Source organism: Hippopotamus amphibius, chromosome 12 (assembly GCF_030028045.1).
Source record: "Hippopotamus amphibius kiboko isolate mHipAmp2 chromosome 12, mHipAmp2.hap2, whole genome shotgun sequence".
Lineage (NCBI taxonomy): Eukaryota > Metazoa > Chordata > Mammalia > Artiodactyla > Hippopotamidae > Hippopotamus > Hippopotamus amphibius.
This window is the reverse complement of record NC_080197.1, coordinates 73,659,251-73,676,707: the sequence shown is the minus strand read 5'-3', so window position 1 is coordinate 73,676,707 and position 17,457 is coordinate 73,659,251.

Sequence of the window (17,457 nt, the reverse complement as noted above, 5' to 3'; positions counted from 1 at the left end):
TCCCTCATTTAATTACACAATATCTCTGAGTCTCACCAGAGACCAGCACTAAAAGCTCCTGCTTGGTGACTGGGTAAGTAAACCCAGTAAAGTCAGTGATATAGGATTTGGAACAGAGATTTTGCCTCTTAAATCACTTTTTCCCCCCTTTGATTGCTTTACAAGAATTCCTAGAAGACTAGATGATTACACCAAAGGATAATTTTTGCATAAGCCATCTTTTCCACAAAAGACATATATTAATTTGAAGTCAGAAGCAGTAGCATCTCAAACAACAAAAAAAATGTATTTCATTAGACAGAATCAGCATCTAAATGACTACATTGAACTTGGAAAACAGGCCGGGCTTTTCAAATAAGAGGCTTTAAGTTCCTTCCCTCATACAAGCTGGTCTATTAAAGATTTTGCCTCTCCTTCCTACCTGAGTCCATATGCATTCTATTTATTCATCCAATAGAAACAATACCCACTAGATGATAGAAACTGTGCCAGGTGCTGGGGTATAACAGTGAGCAAAGTGGCAAAAGTCCCTGCTCTCTTCCTGCCTCCAGGCTTTGATTACCACCTATATACATTGATGATTCCCAAATCTGTAGTTCTAACCTGGACCTCTCCCTTGAACTCAAGGCAAGTATGTCTATCTTCTGCCTCAGCACCTCCATCAGAATGTCTAATGGGCATTTCAAACAGCTAAAACCGAGCACCTACTGTCTCTCCCAGCATATAAACTATTCCTCTTGTCACCTTCCCTATCTCAATGGCAATGTTATTCTTCCCATTGCTCAGGCCAACCTGGCTGTCTTTTTTTTTTTTTAATTATTTATTTATTTTTTTATTTATTTTTTGGTTGCGTTGGGTCTTTGTTGCTGCACATACGCTTTCTCTAGTTATGGCGAACTGGGGCTACTCCTCGTTTTGGTGCGCGGGCTTCTCATTGCAGTGGCTTCTCTTGTTGCGGAGCAAGGCTCTAGGCACGTGGACTTCAGTAGTTGTGGCACATAGGCTCAATAGTTGTGGCTCATGGGCTCTAGAGTGCAGGCTCAATAGTTGTGGTACACGGGCTTAGTTGCTCCATGGCATGTGGAATCTTCCTGGAGCAGAGATAGAACCTGTGTCCCCTGCATTGGCAGGTGGATTCTTAACCACTGCTCCATCAGGGAAGTTCCAACCTGGCTGTCTTCTTAATTGCTCTCTTCCTTTTAAATCCCATCTCCAGCCTGGGGATGGGGGGACGGATAGATTGGGAGTTTGGGGTTGACAAGTATGCATAGCTATATTTAAAACTGGTAAAATAGATAACCAACAAGGACTTACTGTATAGCACAGGGAACACTGCTCAATATTCTGTAGTAACCTAAGTAGGAAAAGAATTTGAAAAAGAATAGGAACATGTGCATGTATAAATGAATCACTTTGCTGTACACCTGAAACTAACACAACACTGTTAATCAACTATATTCCAATATAAAAAAATTTCAAAAAAATAAATCCCATGCCCAAATCCTGTTCACTGACCACTTTCACCACCTCCAAGTCTAAACAACCTGGATGGTTATATGCAAGCTCTCAATTGGTCTTCCTTTTTTCAATTACAGGCTATTCTCTGCACAGCAATCTTTCCAAAATATTTTTTTTCTAATATTTAAAAAAATTTTAGTTTGGTTGCACTGGGTCTTAGTTGCAGCCCAAGGGCTCCTTAGTTGTGGCACGTGAACTTTTAGTTGTAGCATGCATGTGGGATCTAATTCCCTGACCAGGGCCCCCTGTATTGGGAGCGTGGAGTCTTAACCACTGTACCACCAGGGAAGTCCCCTGAAATATTTTAGATCACGTCTCTCTGCTGTCAAAACTCTCCATGGCACCTCTTTTTCTCAGTCATAGCCAACATCCTTACAATGGCTCACCAGACCCTCTACCATCTGCCTCTGTCATTCCTCTCTCCTTGCTTGCACAAAGAACACACAGGAGCAAAGAATACTTGGTGACCCTTCTGCCCAGAATGCACCCCCCATATTGTTAGAGCTTGATCCCTTATCTTTACTCAAATACTATCTTAGTTGAGGCTTTTTCTTGTCCCATATCTAAAATTTCAACTGTATCCTGTCATCCTGACTTTTGCTTTTCCCTTTTCCTAATGTATATTTCTCTTTAGTGCTTATCACTTCAAATATAGTATTGTCTATGTTCATTGAATCTTAGGTCCATGAGAAGAGGGTGTTTTGTTCTGTTTCTTTTTTACCCCCATGGAGGAAAAGTACCTAGTACCTCGTATAGCAGATACTGAAAAAAAAGTTGAATGAAGTTAATAAGTATCTCATGGAACTTAAATCCAAGCGGGGAAGAGATATTAATCAAGTAATTGCATTCACATGTAAATATAGAATTTTAAAAAAAGGTGATGTTTGGTATGAAAGAGAAGTAAACATCACATAACTTGTCGAGGGACCGGGTGAGAGCACTTCTGGTTGGGAGGTGGTGATAGCTCTCCACTCAGTCAAGATCCTTTGATTAGGTTATGGAAGCAAGGGAGTATTTTCTATTTCCTCTCTATATTCCATGCCCAACTCAGAAACTTTTTAATTTCACCCTTCGTTAAACCATAGAACTCTATAGACTTCCCTGTTTGTCGTGCCTCTCTCCTCACCCCATTAATCCCAGGACTTAAGGAAAATTTCTGAAATGAGGGGTTAATTTGAATAACAACCAGTGCTTTGAACTGGTATTTTGGTTTGACTGTGCCTAGGCTTTAAATACGAGCCAGGCATGTTTAGGAAGGCTGGTGGTGGGGACAGTCTCTTGTAGTAAGCTCCTGAGTTCTGATCAAAGTCATTGCTTCTATGAATTATTCTTTGTTCCAGTGCAAGTCCCCAGATGGGGATGGCGTGATGCTAGTTCACTCTCAGGACTCTCTTGGAGGGAGTGGATTTAATGTGGAGCAGCCTCACTTCCCTTTACAATCACTTTTCTCCAGCACAACCACACCAAATTGTAAAGGTACAGCAGGTTTAAATATTTATTTATTTAAATATTTATTTATTTGGCTGCATCAGGTCTTAGTTGTGGCTCCCAGGCTCTCTAGTTGTGGCATTGCCCCTCAGCATGTGGGATGTTGGTTCACCGACCAGGGACTGAACCCGTTTCCCCTGCATATTGGGAGTTGGATTCTTAACCACTGGACCACCGGGGAGGTCCCAAGGTACAGCAGGTTTTACTGAAGATTTGGAGAACCAAAGGGAATGACACATGAAAGAAGTCATCTACATTCATTCACTGTCATACACATTAATATGTTAATTATAGTTCAAGGGAATATTTTCAAGGAATTAACCTTCAGAGGAACCCTGCTCACAACCACACCCTACTTCTAGTCTTGCGCCCCGTCTTCACATCCACCTCTCTCTGTTACAAAACTCTACCTTGTGCTGTCATAGGTTATTCTCACCCAAGGATCTAAGCTTCCTCTCTATACATTTGTTTCTCCAAGTCTTAATTATCTGTGGAATAATTCCTCAGGGCACCAGAAAGACAGCATATGGTCACCTGTGGCACTCGAGTTCTTCAGAACAGATGAGTGAGGAAAACAGGGAAGGAGACTTTTCAAAATTCCCCTGCAGAGAATTCCCTGGCTGCTCTGTGGTTAGGACTCTGTGCTTTCACTGCCAAGGGTGCTGCTTTAATTCCTGGTGGAAGGGAACTGAGATCCCACAAGCCCTGCAGCACTGCCAAAAAAACTAAAAAAACAAAAATATTCCTCTGCAGAGGCCAAGGTGGGATCATCCGAGGGCAGGTAAAAATCTGATCTTTTGTTTCCTCAGATATGAGTTGCACCTTTACCCTAATATCAACCAATTGTCCAGAGAATAACACACACACACACACACACACATACACACACACATCCTTCCAAAGGGTAAATTTTAATTCTCAGAGAAGGTAACATCTCTAAATCCAAAAACTAGATAAAAATTTCCCAGCTGCCCCAATGGGAAGCTCCCTCACTGATACTGCAGGTGGTAACTTCACATGATGAGGCAAAACTGTATCAGCTCTTTTTGTATATTCTCTTTTCAAATTCATGCACTTTTGTTACAGCCAGAAATAGGAAAATAGGCCCATTGCTGATGTGTGCTTTTTTGTTATAGTTTTGGTTTGGTTTTTGTATTTTAACTTTTTTTCTCAGCTGCACTGCACAGCATGTGGGATCTTAGTTCCCCGACCAGGGATGCAACTTGTGCCCGCTGCAGGGGGAGTGCAAAGTCTTAACCACTGGACTGCCAGGGGAATCCCTGTAACCATATTTTTAAATGCACAATTCAGTGGTATTAATTGCATTCATAATGTGCAACCATCTCCACTACCTGTTTTCAAAACCTTTTCATGACCCCAAAAAGAAAACCCATCGTCATTAAGGCAAAACTCCATCCATAACCCCCACCCCACACCCCGCCATCCAGCCCTGGTAATCTATGAATTTGCCTACTCCAGACACTCCTAAGTGGAAACATACAATCTTTGTCCTTTTGTGTCTGCCTTATTTCACTCTGCATAATGTCAAGACTGATCCATGTTATAGCACATATCAGAAGTTCATTCCTTTTTATGGTCAGCCTTACTTCAAAGCTTATGCAGTGTTGTCATGCTGGTAAAATCAGCCTTGCAGATCTTAATCGGGTTGACCATTATCAGTTTAGAAATCTTCATCAGAGCCGCAGAGAAGGTTTTTTTCCCCCATATTACTATGTCTTTAGAATTGTGTTTGGCTGCATATGTCAGGCAAACTCAATAGATTGCTTACGCAAGATACAATTTCTTTCCTGCATACAAAGTGTAGACAGTTGGTCTAGTGAATAATTAAATCTAAATCCAATTGAAGCATGGATTTTGGAGCTCTTTGTTTTGTCAAAAGAGGCTCTGTTGGCCATTTTTCACCAGAATGTTTTCCCATCTCTCAGTTTAATGGTGAGATGTAAGTCTCAGCCAAACAGCAAAGAGAAATAAAATACTACCTACTGGGAAACATACAAGACCAGGCGGTATGGGAGAGGATAGAGAATGGTGGCCATCAAGTCAGTTCCTCCAAACTAGGGTCCAAAGCAGAATTATCTGTGGATATTTATTGATTCTGTTTTAAAAATTAGATTTGATAGAGTTGGCAGAATCTAATAAACTCAACACAAAATAGTCCATGTACATTCTTGTATCCTATCTCTTGTTTTGAAAATCTTACTTTGCAGTGTATAGACTACTGTGTAAAAGATTCTCTCCAACATATGCAAATGTTTTAGATATCCAGTACTTGAAAATGAAGGTACTAGGGAGAAAAAAATCTGTCTGTTTGTTTTGATGTTCTATCCCTTTGGGGGCAACTCAAAGTGCTTTTATAAGTAATTTATAAACAGCATCTTTGAAAACTGGAATTCATTCAGTATTTGTTGAAGGCCTATTATGAGAAAGCATAAGACTGAGCTTTGTAGGGGAACTAATGGTGCACATTATAGTTCAAGGAATTTATAATTTTGTTGTTTACGTATGTATTTTTGGCTGCGTTGGGTCTTTGTTGCTGTGCAGGGGCTTTCTCTAGTTGTGGTGAGCAGAGGCTACTTCTTGCAGTGCATGGGCCTCTCCGTGTGGTAGCGTCTCTGGTTGTAGAGCCCGGGCCCTAAGTGCGCAGGCTTCAGTAGTTGCAGCAATGTGGACTCAGTAGTTGTGGTTCATGGGCATAGTTGCTCCGCAGCATGTAGGATCTTCTGGGACCAGGGATGGAACCTATGTCCCCTGCATTGGTAGGCGGATTCTTAACCACCTCGCCACCAGGAAAGTCCCTATAATTTTGTTTAAAGCTTTAAAATAGACAATACTTAAAAGATAATATAAAAGAATTAAATGTCAATAAAGACTCAAATAAAAATGACAGAATCGTAGCATCTCAAAGTTGAAGGGACCTTAGCGTTCATCCAGCCTTGTGCTTCTCAAAATGGGATGCCGCACGTTTACACCTAAATTTGATCAATGGCAGTACATAAGGGAGTAAGTCAAATCTACAAGATAAACAGGTCATGTTATCCTAGAGCATAAAAGTTTCCCAAAGATATGGGGAAAATAGTGTTTTATTTAAAATTATTTAGAGTAGAATATAACGTGCATGTTAGTTTTCCTTATGCTAATGCTTTTCCCCATTACCCTCTATCACCTGCATTTAAAAAAGTAAAAGTCAGGGCTTCCTAGGTGGCGCAGTGGTTAAGAATCCGCCTGCCAATGCAGGGGACACAGGTTCGATCCCTGCTCCAGGAAGATCCCACATGCCATGGAGCAACTAAGCCCGTGTGCCAAACAAACAAACAAACATAAATAAATAAAAAGTAAAAGTCAGACTTCCCTGGTGGTGCAGTGGTTAAGATTCCACCTGCCAATGCAGGGGACATGGATTTGATCCCTGGTCTGGGAAGATCCCACATCCCTCGGAGCAACTAAGCCCATGTGCCACAACTACTGAGCCTGTGCTCGACCGCAACTACTGAGCCCGCACACCTAGAGCCCATGCTCTGCAACAAGAGAAGCCACTGCAATGAGAAGCCTGCCCGCTGCACCATATTAAAGAGTAGCCCCTGCTCATCACAACTAGGGAAGGCATGCATGTAGCAATGAGGACCCAACACAGCCAAAATAATAATAATAATAATAATAATAATAAATTAAATTTAAAAAATTAAAAAGGAAAAGTCTTCATGACATGGAAGGTTTCAACAATTTTTATTCTCCCCACATCTGGCAGGTCCACAAGTAAATAGAACATGTAAAATGAATCAAAACAGAGATTTCAGGGAGATTTCAGCCCCACATGGGGTGGTTTGAGATTATAGCCTCAGATACTCAACATTTCTTATTGTACTCTTCTTTATAGCACAGTTTAATGGGAAAAACAAATTGAGAACCAATGATTCCATGATTCTCTGTAGAGAATTCTTGCTAAAGCATCCCAAACAGTGGTCTCCTACCCTCTTGTTTAATCCCATTGACAGAGCACCATCATTCACTCAGTGCCATGAATTAGAGGAAGAGATGCCATAATCTAAAGCTTCATAATAGACCTAGTTCTTGATAGAGATGCTGATGAATGCATAAAATTTTAACACAGAGCAGAGAAATTTCTGGAGGACAGTCTCTGGAGATAGACTTGGGCCCTAGATCTGGACCTTTCACTTATGAAACGTGTGACATTGGGAAAGAATTCTTCACAAAATCATTCCAAGAATCTACTTAACTTTACTGTGTGAGTGTGAAAGCATGGTATCATGGTATTCAAACATGAATATGCTTGATAAAATTTCTCATCCTCTCTGCAGTGTCAGAAACAACATGAAAAAAGGCAGAACTGTAAGGATGGGCTTCATGTTTAAGCAACAATGAGTAGCTTATTCTGTCTGGTTTGAGTGATGGCTCATAACAAAACAATGATGACAGATAAAAATGAGATTGTCATTCATATTTCATATAGGCTTCTGAAGGAATGCTTTCTAACAAAATGGAGACAAATAATTTGCATAATGGCTGTAAATTATTGCAAAAATCATTAAAGAGGCATGATTCATCCAACATAAGAAATAAACTTTATTTCTCAGAAAGCTATAGTTCCTGCTCACCCTTCTGTTAAAGGAAAGCAAAGTACATCTCTGATGATAACAATAGCATTTTCCATTCCTGGAGATTTGGAGTTAGAGTAAAAAAACAATTTTGTGGGGTTTCCTTCAGCTATTTTTGAAAGTTATTTTCCTAACCACCTTCTGCCCTCACTAACTTCTCTTGAAAAGTTAAAAACCACAGAAACAACATGACTTGGAAATTGTGCTTCTAGCAGCTGAGTTAAGCCTTGGACATCTGGACTTCACTATGGGTCACCTTCATGAGAAGCACAAGGTGGGGGTTTCATTATGGCCAGTGTGTGAGGCCAGAAGGCCCTCTGGGAATCCTCCAGGGTACACATTCCTGCATCTGAAAAGTGAGATGCTCAGACAGGGACTCCCAGGCCACTATTTCTGGACACCAGGTAGATTGTTCAATATGATACTTTGTTGTTTTTGAAAAGAGCCCCAAAAGGTTTCCGTGGGGGTTAAAGTGTGGTTTTTGGAGTGCTTCAACTTCTGCATTTCCCAATTTTTGTTTTTCTCACTTTGCTGCCAGCCGTATTACTGAATATCTCTGGGGGTATGAAGAAGCTGAGGGACATATACAGGAATTACTCACTCCGCTTCTGCTGTGCAGCTGCCCAGGACTTACTGAGGTTGAGAGAACAAATAACTATTCATCAAAAGCCTGGGATTGGTCAAAGGTCTAAAGAAAGAGTTATTTTTGATGAGAACATGAACCAAAGCTTCATTGACACACATATGCAAGAAAGAGTAAAAAGTTAGTTTTCTGTAATCAAACATATGAAGACTTGAATTTTGTCTCCACCATTTTCTAGTGAACTGTCTTTCTGTGTTGCCTGATGCCATATGTTTTAGTTTCCCCATGTATAAAATGTGAATAAATAATAGTAATAAAAGCTAACCTTTTGTGCACTTACTTCATGCCAGGTTCTGTGCTAAGCATGTTGCATATATTATCTCATTTACGTCTAAGAGGTAGGAACTATTATCCCAATTTTCAGATGTGAACATTGAGGCCCAAAGAGTTGAGATAATTATCCTAAGGTTGTTATAAGTGGCTCTGCATGTGGCCTAGTGAATGGAAGGTATTCCATAAATAACTGTTTTTATAAAATAGTATCTTATAACAGCTGATAATATGAAGAAGACTAGATACTTGACAAATATAAATTGTGGTCATCAAAATTAACTCCTCCCATGGTTCAAAGTTTTCTGATTAGTAATAAAATGTGAATGTGTGATTCTGAGGTTCTCATACTTTGAGGTTTGAGTACGTAAAGACTGCATATTCCAGTCTTTAATCCCTACAGATTTTGACTCAGTAATTCTGGAGTGCAGCCCAGGACTTTGCCTTTTTGACAAACACCCGTTAATTCCTAGCAGGTGGTTAGTTTACATTGGCCTAGAAGACCTCTAAAGTCGTCCCCAGCTCTAAAATTGTGTGACTGTATATGCTTTTGAAAAATGTGTGTGTGTGTGTGTGTGTGTGTGAACATGTTTGTTTGTTTGCTTAATAAAGCAATGGAAATGCCAGGGAAAATGAGAAGTGCTCCAAATAACATGCAGGTCTGTCTTTCTCTTTGTGGGTATGTGCATTCCAAACACCAAATTCCATATTTGTTTTGCTCAGTGATGGAATATAAGGAATGATGTGATTTCATTGACTGGTAGAGATAATCTTGATAAAAATAGTTCTACAATGACTAAGGGACAGGTCCTGAAGTAAGGATAGCAGATTAAATGTTACCTGTAGAACTGCTATTCTTTACTCTTTCTGTCTAGTCACCAACAGTCGTTGGTATCAGATCATCCTCTGTTTAGAAGTCCTGGGACCATATTGGCACATTCTTCCTCCTTAGTTCTCTAGAAGGGTTTGTTGTTGATCACTGCCTTTCTTCTACAATAATCATTCCATCGCTACTAATTAGATCACATCTCCTCTTGATTTAACTAAATTCAGTATCTTTGAGATTTGAGAAACAGGTATAATACCTGATATTGAATTCCTCAGTGTGTGAACCTGGTTTCCTCTTCCCCCAAGACCCCCACGTTTTTCCCTTCCCCCAACCCATCCACACATTGGTTAAGTGTACCACCAAGATCTCTTCAGTTTCTTACCAGAGGACAGGAAGAGTCAACACCCTGAGCATGATTAGAAACCCATTCAGTACCCTCAGTACTTTGGTTAATTCATTCAGCACAGCCTTGCCTCTCACATGTCCTGATTACTTTAGACCTCCATCCGCAAGTACCTTAAAGGTGGTATGGCTACAGCATAAAAAGTAAAGTAGAAGTTCTTTCTATTAGTAATTTATGTCCTGTACAGATAACTTTAAATCCTGAAAACGGCAGACACAAAAGGCCAGATAATGTATTTATATGAAATATCCAGAATAGATAAACCCAGAGAGGCAGAAAGCAGTTTGGTGGTTATTCAGGTGCTTGAGGGAATGCGGATTAGTCATGACTGCCTAATGGGTATGGGGTTTTCTTTTCTGGGTGATGAAAAAAGTTTTGAAAGTGGATAGAGGGGGTAGATGAACAACAGTGTATGCACTAAATGTCACTGAATTGTATACTTTAAATGCTTATTTTTATGTTATGTAAATTTCACCTAAATAAAAAATTTTTAAATCCTGCTTAATTCAGAGACTTCAAGGGTCTGAACATCTGGAAAAAGGATGAGAGTGACGATGGGTATTCTCTCAGCTGTTGGTATGTGTAAGCAGAGGAGTAAGCCCATAACTGAAAGAGGCAAAGTTGATATGTGCCCTGGAGCAGAGGAGAGGAAAGAATAGAAATGAGAATGGGAAGAAAGAACCAAGACAGAAGTGGGAAATTCAGTTGAACAGAACACGTGCTTACAGGGAACTGAAGGTTATGGGCAGGACTGTACACAATTAAGGCTCTCTCTGCCCCTGAACAAGAGGAAATACAGTCTGTATTATAAGTCAAAGCATTGCTTTATCTTCGATCAAAAATAAAACCTGAAAAGAAAACACATGCCATTGTAGGAGGTGAAAGGTGTTATGGAAAGTAGAAACAAGTTGAGTAATAAAGATGTGACTCTAATCTCATTGAAGAGACCATGTCTTACTCATCCTTTTTGACCTAAGGATAATGACACACACTGACTTGCGGGCCTATGTGCCAAGTGCCATTCTTTCTTTTTGTCTTTTCTTTCTTTCTTTTTTTTGTTTAATATTTATTTATTTGGCCATGTCGGATTTTCATTGTGGCACATGGGATCGTCACTGTGGCATGTGGGGTCTTTCATTGCAGGGGCTCAGTAGTTGCCGCACGTGGGCTTAGTTGCCCCCGTGGCATGTGGGATCTTAGTTCCCCGACCAGGGATCAAACCCGTGGCCCCTGTATTGGAAGGTGGATTCCTAACCACTGGACCACAAGGGAAGTCCCTCAAGTGCTATTCTAAACATCTAATTCATTTGATCTTTAAGGGTTCAGTGCCATTTTGCTCTCCTTTTACAGGTAAGGAAACTGAGGCACAGAAAGATTAAGCTCACAATGGTGGAGTCATGATTGGTGCCCATGTGGTCTAGCTCCACAGTTTGTGCTCTGAAACACTTTCTCAATTTCCCAAAGAAATCAAAGAAACCATGATTAAAAGGTTTTTTTAAATTTATTTTTGTTTATTTATTTTTGCATTGCTGCCCACGGGCTTTCTCTAGTTGCAGCCAGCAGGGGCTTTTCTTCGTTGCGGTGCCCGGGCTTCTCATTGCGGTGGCCCCTCTTGTTGTGGAGCATGGGCTCTAGGCGTGTGGGCTTCAGTAGTTGTGGCACATGGGCTCAGTAGTTGTGGCTCACAAGCTCTAAAGCACAGGCTTCAGTAGTTGCGGCACACGGGTTTAGTTGCCCCTCAGCATGTGGGATCTTCCCGGACCAGAGCTTGAACCTGTGTCCCCTGCATTGGCAGGTGGACTCTTAACCACTGTGCCACCAGGGAAGTCCCCTCCATTCTTCTGAGAAGAGGAAAAATATGACCATCTTTGGCATTTCCCACTTTCTTCCGTGTTCTTCTAACCAGATCCATGGCTAACAACTATTTGCTGTCTCCACAAAGTCTCCACAAAATTCCAGAGTAGCACAGTGTATGAAAGCAAAATAGTCGCCTGCAGTCTAGATTCCCTTACAAACCTTGAGCGAGCAAGTAAACTACTTCTCATTTCTAAACAAGATATTATTGAGTTTTCCTTTTGCAGCTGAATGAGCATTAACCTAAGATTCAGAACTTAGTTCAGGCATGGTTCTGCCGCACGAAACTTTATCCAGTCCGTGAGGCTCTTCTCTAAACCTTGTTCCCTGTCTGAAAAATAGGAACAAGGATCCCTCTGCTGCCCACCTCACAGGGTCACTCTCAAAATGAAATAATGTTTGTTAAAATGAACGAACAAACAAAACACTTGGCAGAGCGGTAGGCGCCATCATGTGACTGGACTTTGTGGCCACAACGAGGAGTTCAGGGCAGGGATCCCAAGGCCAGGACATCGAAGGCTGTTTGTCAAGCTGTACAGGGTTCTGACCAGTCAGACAACCAACTCCACCTTCAGCCAAGTTGTGCTGAAGAGGTTGTTCGTGAGTCACCCCAACCAGTTGCCTCTGTCCCTTTCCTGGAAGGTCGGGAAGATGAAGCTGTGGTTACAGGAGTTATATCTGACATGCGCATGTCCTGGTATAACCCCCAAACTGATGATACACACCTGCTCAAAGTGCAGGTGTGTGCTGGCCGGGAGCAGCCGCACCCGGAGGTGCACCCCCAAGGCTGAGTGGCACCCCCAAGGCCAGAGGCAAGATCCTTACTTTCGACCACCTGGCTCTGGACTCCCCCAAGGGCTGTGGCACCGTCCTGCCCTCCAGTCCTCTCAAGGTGTCCAGGTGTCCAGGGTGAGGCACAGGGGACCCCCCACAGCCCCGTCTATCTTGTCTGCGCTCCAAGCGCTAGAGGTTGACCCGCCAGCCGCTGCTACAGCTTTTTGTAGGCTGAAAAAATTAAATTTAAATTAGGATGCTCAAACTGTTGAGAAACTAACATTGGTGACATTGTACACCTTTTGCAGGCTTCCGTACCTCTCCACGCAAAGGCTGATCTGCAAGGGTCATCTCACTTTGTCACAAGGGAAAGAAGAGAGTCAATCTACTCAGGGACAGCTAGGAAGAAACCAGTCAGCTTAGCCAGGAAACAAGTCCAACCTGTGTCCCCTGCATTGGCAGGAGGATTCTTAACCACTGTGCCACCAGGGAAGTCCCCAAGTCCCATAATTTTAAGTACATATTAGCCTTAACAGGTGCAAAACCTTTGAATACATGATCTTGTTAATCCCCAGGACCACTTGTAAGGCAGATGTATTGCCACCAATTTACAGTTATAACAGAGGTTATTGCCTTAGGATCACACAGTGTGGGTGCTACATCAGGACTGGCCCAGAAACCAATATCAATTCTTTTATATTATTTAAAACAAACAGGATGAGACACCTCCCTGGGGGAGCAGTGGTTAAGACTCCTCTCCCAGTGCAGGCATCCTGGGTGGGATCCCTGCTCAGGGAACTAGATCCCACATGAATGCCACAACTAAGAGTTCCCATGCCGCAACTGAGGAGCCCACCTGCCACATTTAAGACCCAGTGCAAGTAAATAAATGAATAAATAATCAAAAAAAACCCAAACAGGATGATACAAATGTGCATTTTATTATACTTACAACCACCTGATTTAGGGTCTAGATACCCCATGTTTAGATGATATAATTTTTTTTTTACATGGCAAGAGAAATTATTCTTGTCCTATGTCATTAGATCAGACTGTAGTTCTTATGAATTGTAATTTGATTATGAATAATTAAATTACAGTTTATGAATTATTTTACTTTTTAAAATAAATTTATTTTTATTTATTTATTGGCTGCATTGGGTCTTCCCTGGGCTTTCTCTAGTTATGGCGAGCGGGGGCTACTCTTCATTGTGGGGCACGGGGGTCCTCATTGCCATGGCTTCTCTTGTTGCAAAGCATAGGCTCTGGGTGTGTGGGCTTCAGTAGTTGTGGCACACGGGCTCAATAGTTGTGGTGCACGGGCTTAGTTGCTCTGCGGCATATGGGATCTTCCGGACCAAGGGTTCGAACCCATGTGCCCTGCATTAGCAGGCATATTCTTAACCATTGTGCCACCTAGGAAGTTCCTATTGTACTTTAATTATCGATTTATTACACAATGTCAGATCTTTTGATCCCAGGTTAGTTAATGGCACAGAAAAGAGCATAGTTGTTTCACTCTATCAAGTTATAGCTCACCTTCCAACAAACAAATTGGTTTCTCTTAATAGCCAACTAGGAGCTGTCATGCTTGATTTTATATGAACATTTATGAAGTAGTTTTTGTTTTTAACATATTGATTTTGATGTTAATATTACACATTTTCATAAGCTGATTTGCATTTATATTACTTGATTTACCTTCCTCCTGAAATCTCACCCATTTTCAAGAATGGATGGATATATGAGTGTTTTCCTGTGCAGTTCTCACGACCCTTCATTGTAACTCCTGGCGTTTGACCATTTGGGACAGAACAATATATTAGGAAAACATAATGACACAGTTGATACCTCAATTCCCATCAATCCCTTAAGTATAATTCAGGTTATTTTCCATTAAAATATTTTCTTATACTTGCTCAAAGCCCATCTGTTACTTTTTAAAAGGGTTGGGGGTGGGAAGGTGACTCTCACACAAATATATGAGATCATCTCGAGTTCAACCCCTGTGAATTGGTAGGAACTCCAATAATGTAGTTCCCAAAGCTACACAGTGTAGATTTATGAACGGGTGTAAACAGAAGAAAGGAAAAGGGAATGAAAGAGAAAAACACTGGAGACAGAAGAATTTCACAACCCCTGGCTTAAGAAAAAGCTAGAATCTTACTGAAAGTGATTGGACAAATTGAAAGAAAAAGAAAAACCCCGTTATTAGCTATTTTTAAAACTATTGAGGGTTTGAGGTGAAGTGAAGCTCATTTTGTCAACAGGAAGCTATGGGCTCTGCACCTCTATTTATATAAACAACATTTGCTTTTCCATCTTAGGTTCTGCCCAGAAGTTGTCTGACCGCTGCTTCTGGCTCTGGTTGACTGGTTTTTAGAAAAAAAAAAAACAACACTGTAGCCACCTGTTCCTCTCCCTACCACAGAGAAAGTCAAGTCACTTTCGCTGCTCTTTGGTTACTGAAAAATGCTAAAACACACAAGCGTTTTAATATTTATTGCATTGTTGTATTTTAAACCAAATCTTTGCCTCCCTGAGTTTGACTAAACTCTGGACAGTCTTGCCCCTCCTCCTGTGCTCCTGATGTTCATTTTACCCCATGAGATTCTAGGTGGTTGGGTATGGTCCTCACCCGCACTTTGCGAATTCCCTTCTCCCAGACAGATCAGTGAATTCCTGGAGCCTCTGGCTCCCCTGCTCTGACGTCAGCCCGTCATCCTTCTGCCATCTCCTTATCCTCCTTATCCGGTACTCTTCCAGGTTTTCTGTTTCTTCTCAGATGTCTCTTTTCACTGTGTTATACAGCTGCTTCGGTACAGAAGGAAGGTGAACCTTAGAGATTGCAAGTTGCTTGCACCTTCTGACCAGGTGTAAAGTATTTGGTTAAACATCCACTTTCACCACGAGCGCCTGAGGCAGGGGAGGGAGGAGCGAGGTGATTGTGGCTGGCACCACATTCTGCTTGAGGTCATCAAAAGTGGGGAGACAGTTTGGGGTTTGCACCAGTTGAGTCAAATGAATACTTAGAGAAAGTGTGCAAGGAGCTCCTTTTTAGAGAGTATAGTGCACACTTGAATTTCCAGAACTTCTTCACTCAAGGAGGAAGGAGAATTTTCTTAAATCAGAAGCATGAACTATGGGGAAAAATTAGGCTCAGAGCAGGATCAACTCAATTTTGGAGGAGAAAATAAGAGTAAAATTTATTTTTTAGTTAAGATCAATAGGCAGGTGAGTCTCTTCAAGGTATCAGGAAGGTATTCAATCTCAAATTGCCTAATGATACTTTTACCAGATCTGTTAATTCCAACATTAAAGATCCATTTTTTTTTGTTCAAATAACTCTTTTTCATCAAAATGTAAGTTTCTTATTTAAGAAGTTTGTCATTTGTGTTCCCCAGGAAAAAAACAATACCACAAAGAATGAAATGTTTTCAAATCCTTTTATGGGGAGGATCAAGGAAAGAAAACTAGAACATCAGGGATATGAAATGGGTTGAGAGTAAAATGTAGCAAGAAGGAGAATGGAATTCTGCAAATGGGGAAGAGAGAACAGAGGGAAAGAATTAGAACCGAAACCAACCCCCCAAAACTGCCCTGGGACTGTTCTTAGAGGAAAGTTATGAGGAAAAATAAGCCTTTGGAAAGGATGAGGGAAGAAAGCACGGGAAGTAGGTTGGAAGTGCTGGTTTATATATAGAGAAGAGTACAAAAGGCAGAGGGCGTCAGAACAGTGAGAAATGGCCAAGCACAGGAATTGGATGACGCAAAAGAAAAGTGAGGGTGAAGCACGAAACTTCATCCAGGAAGATGGAAGGAGGCAGAAAAGAACCTCAGTTCTCCCGAAGAACCGAGGATGGGGCCGCATCTGGGGGAGCGCAGACGAATTTGTAATGTTGGAGACCCAGTGGTCAAGTCGTGGAGGGAAGGAGGAAAAGGATGGAGAAGAGCAGAACAGAGGAATGTGAGCAATGCTGCTACTCAGCTTTCAAAGGGGGATAAAAGCCTAAGTTCAGGTCTTCTTTCTAAACACAGAAAAAGAAATAACCAGACCAAAGACCACTCTCTTCTGAGAAGGAAGTTGGAAACATCTATTTTAAATGTTTAATTTGCAAAATACACAATACTGGGATTGGGGTGTTTTCTGGTGGGAATGCCACCTCTCCTTCAGTAGTAGGTAGTTGGAGGGTCAAGTTCATGAACTGATAGTGAACAGATACCACTTCCAGTTCTTTTTATACATATTTTTTTAAATTTATTTATTTGTTTACTTATTTATTTATGGCTGCACTGGATCTTAGTTGCTTTGGGCTTTCTCTAGTGGTGAGCAGGTTCTACTCTTTGTGGTGTGTGGGCTTCTCATTGCGGTGGCTTCTCTGGTTGTGGAGCACAGGCTCTAGGCATGCGGGCTCAATAGTTGTGGCATGCGGGCTCAGTAGTTGTGGCACAGGGGCTTAGTTGCTCTGCAGCGTGTGGGATCTTTCCGGACCCAGGCTCGAACCTGTGTCCCCTGCATTGGTAGGCGGATTCTTAACCACTGTGCCACCAGGGAAGTCCCTCATGAAGAGAATCTTAAATGATTCTTGGAAACACTTTGCCTATGAGACACCTCTACAGTGGTGACAATATCCATTGACTGTGTCTGTCTATATACAAGTACATTTGCTTTGAGGGATTGTGGCAGGGCTTACACACTTTGGGGCTTTTTCTAGCATTACTCTTCAACCATTCGTGCAAATCCTATTAACCTAAATTGCTTCTTAGCAGCAAGAATCTGGTCCTCATGTGAAAGGAGTGCAACCTTTACCAAGTGGAATTCTGTCACATATAATGTCTAGGCTTCGAGAAATACGAATAATGCATTTAAATCTCAAGTCATTGAGTTAAAAGAAACCTTTTAACATAAATTTAACCTTGTCATGTTAAAGATGGGGAAATGAAACTAGGGCCTAATGAGAGAACATGACTTACCTGAGGCTACCTGGCTACTGCTAGAGCCTGGAGAAGAATGCAGGTTGTCTGAATATTGTGTTTCTTTTAC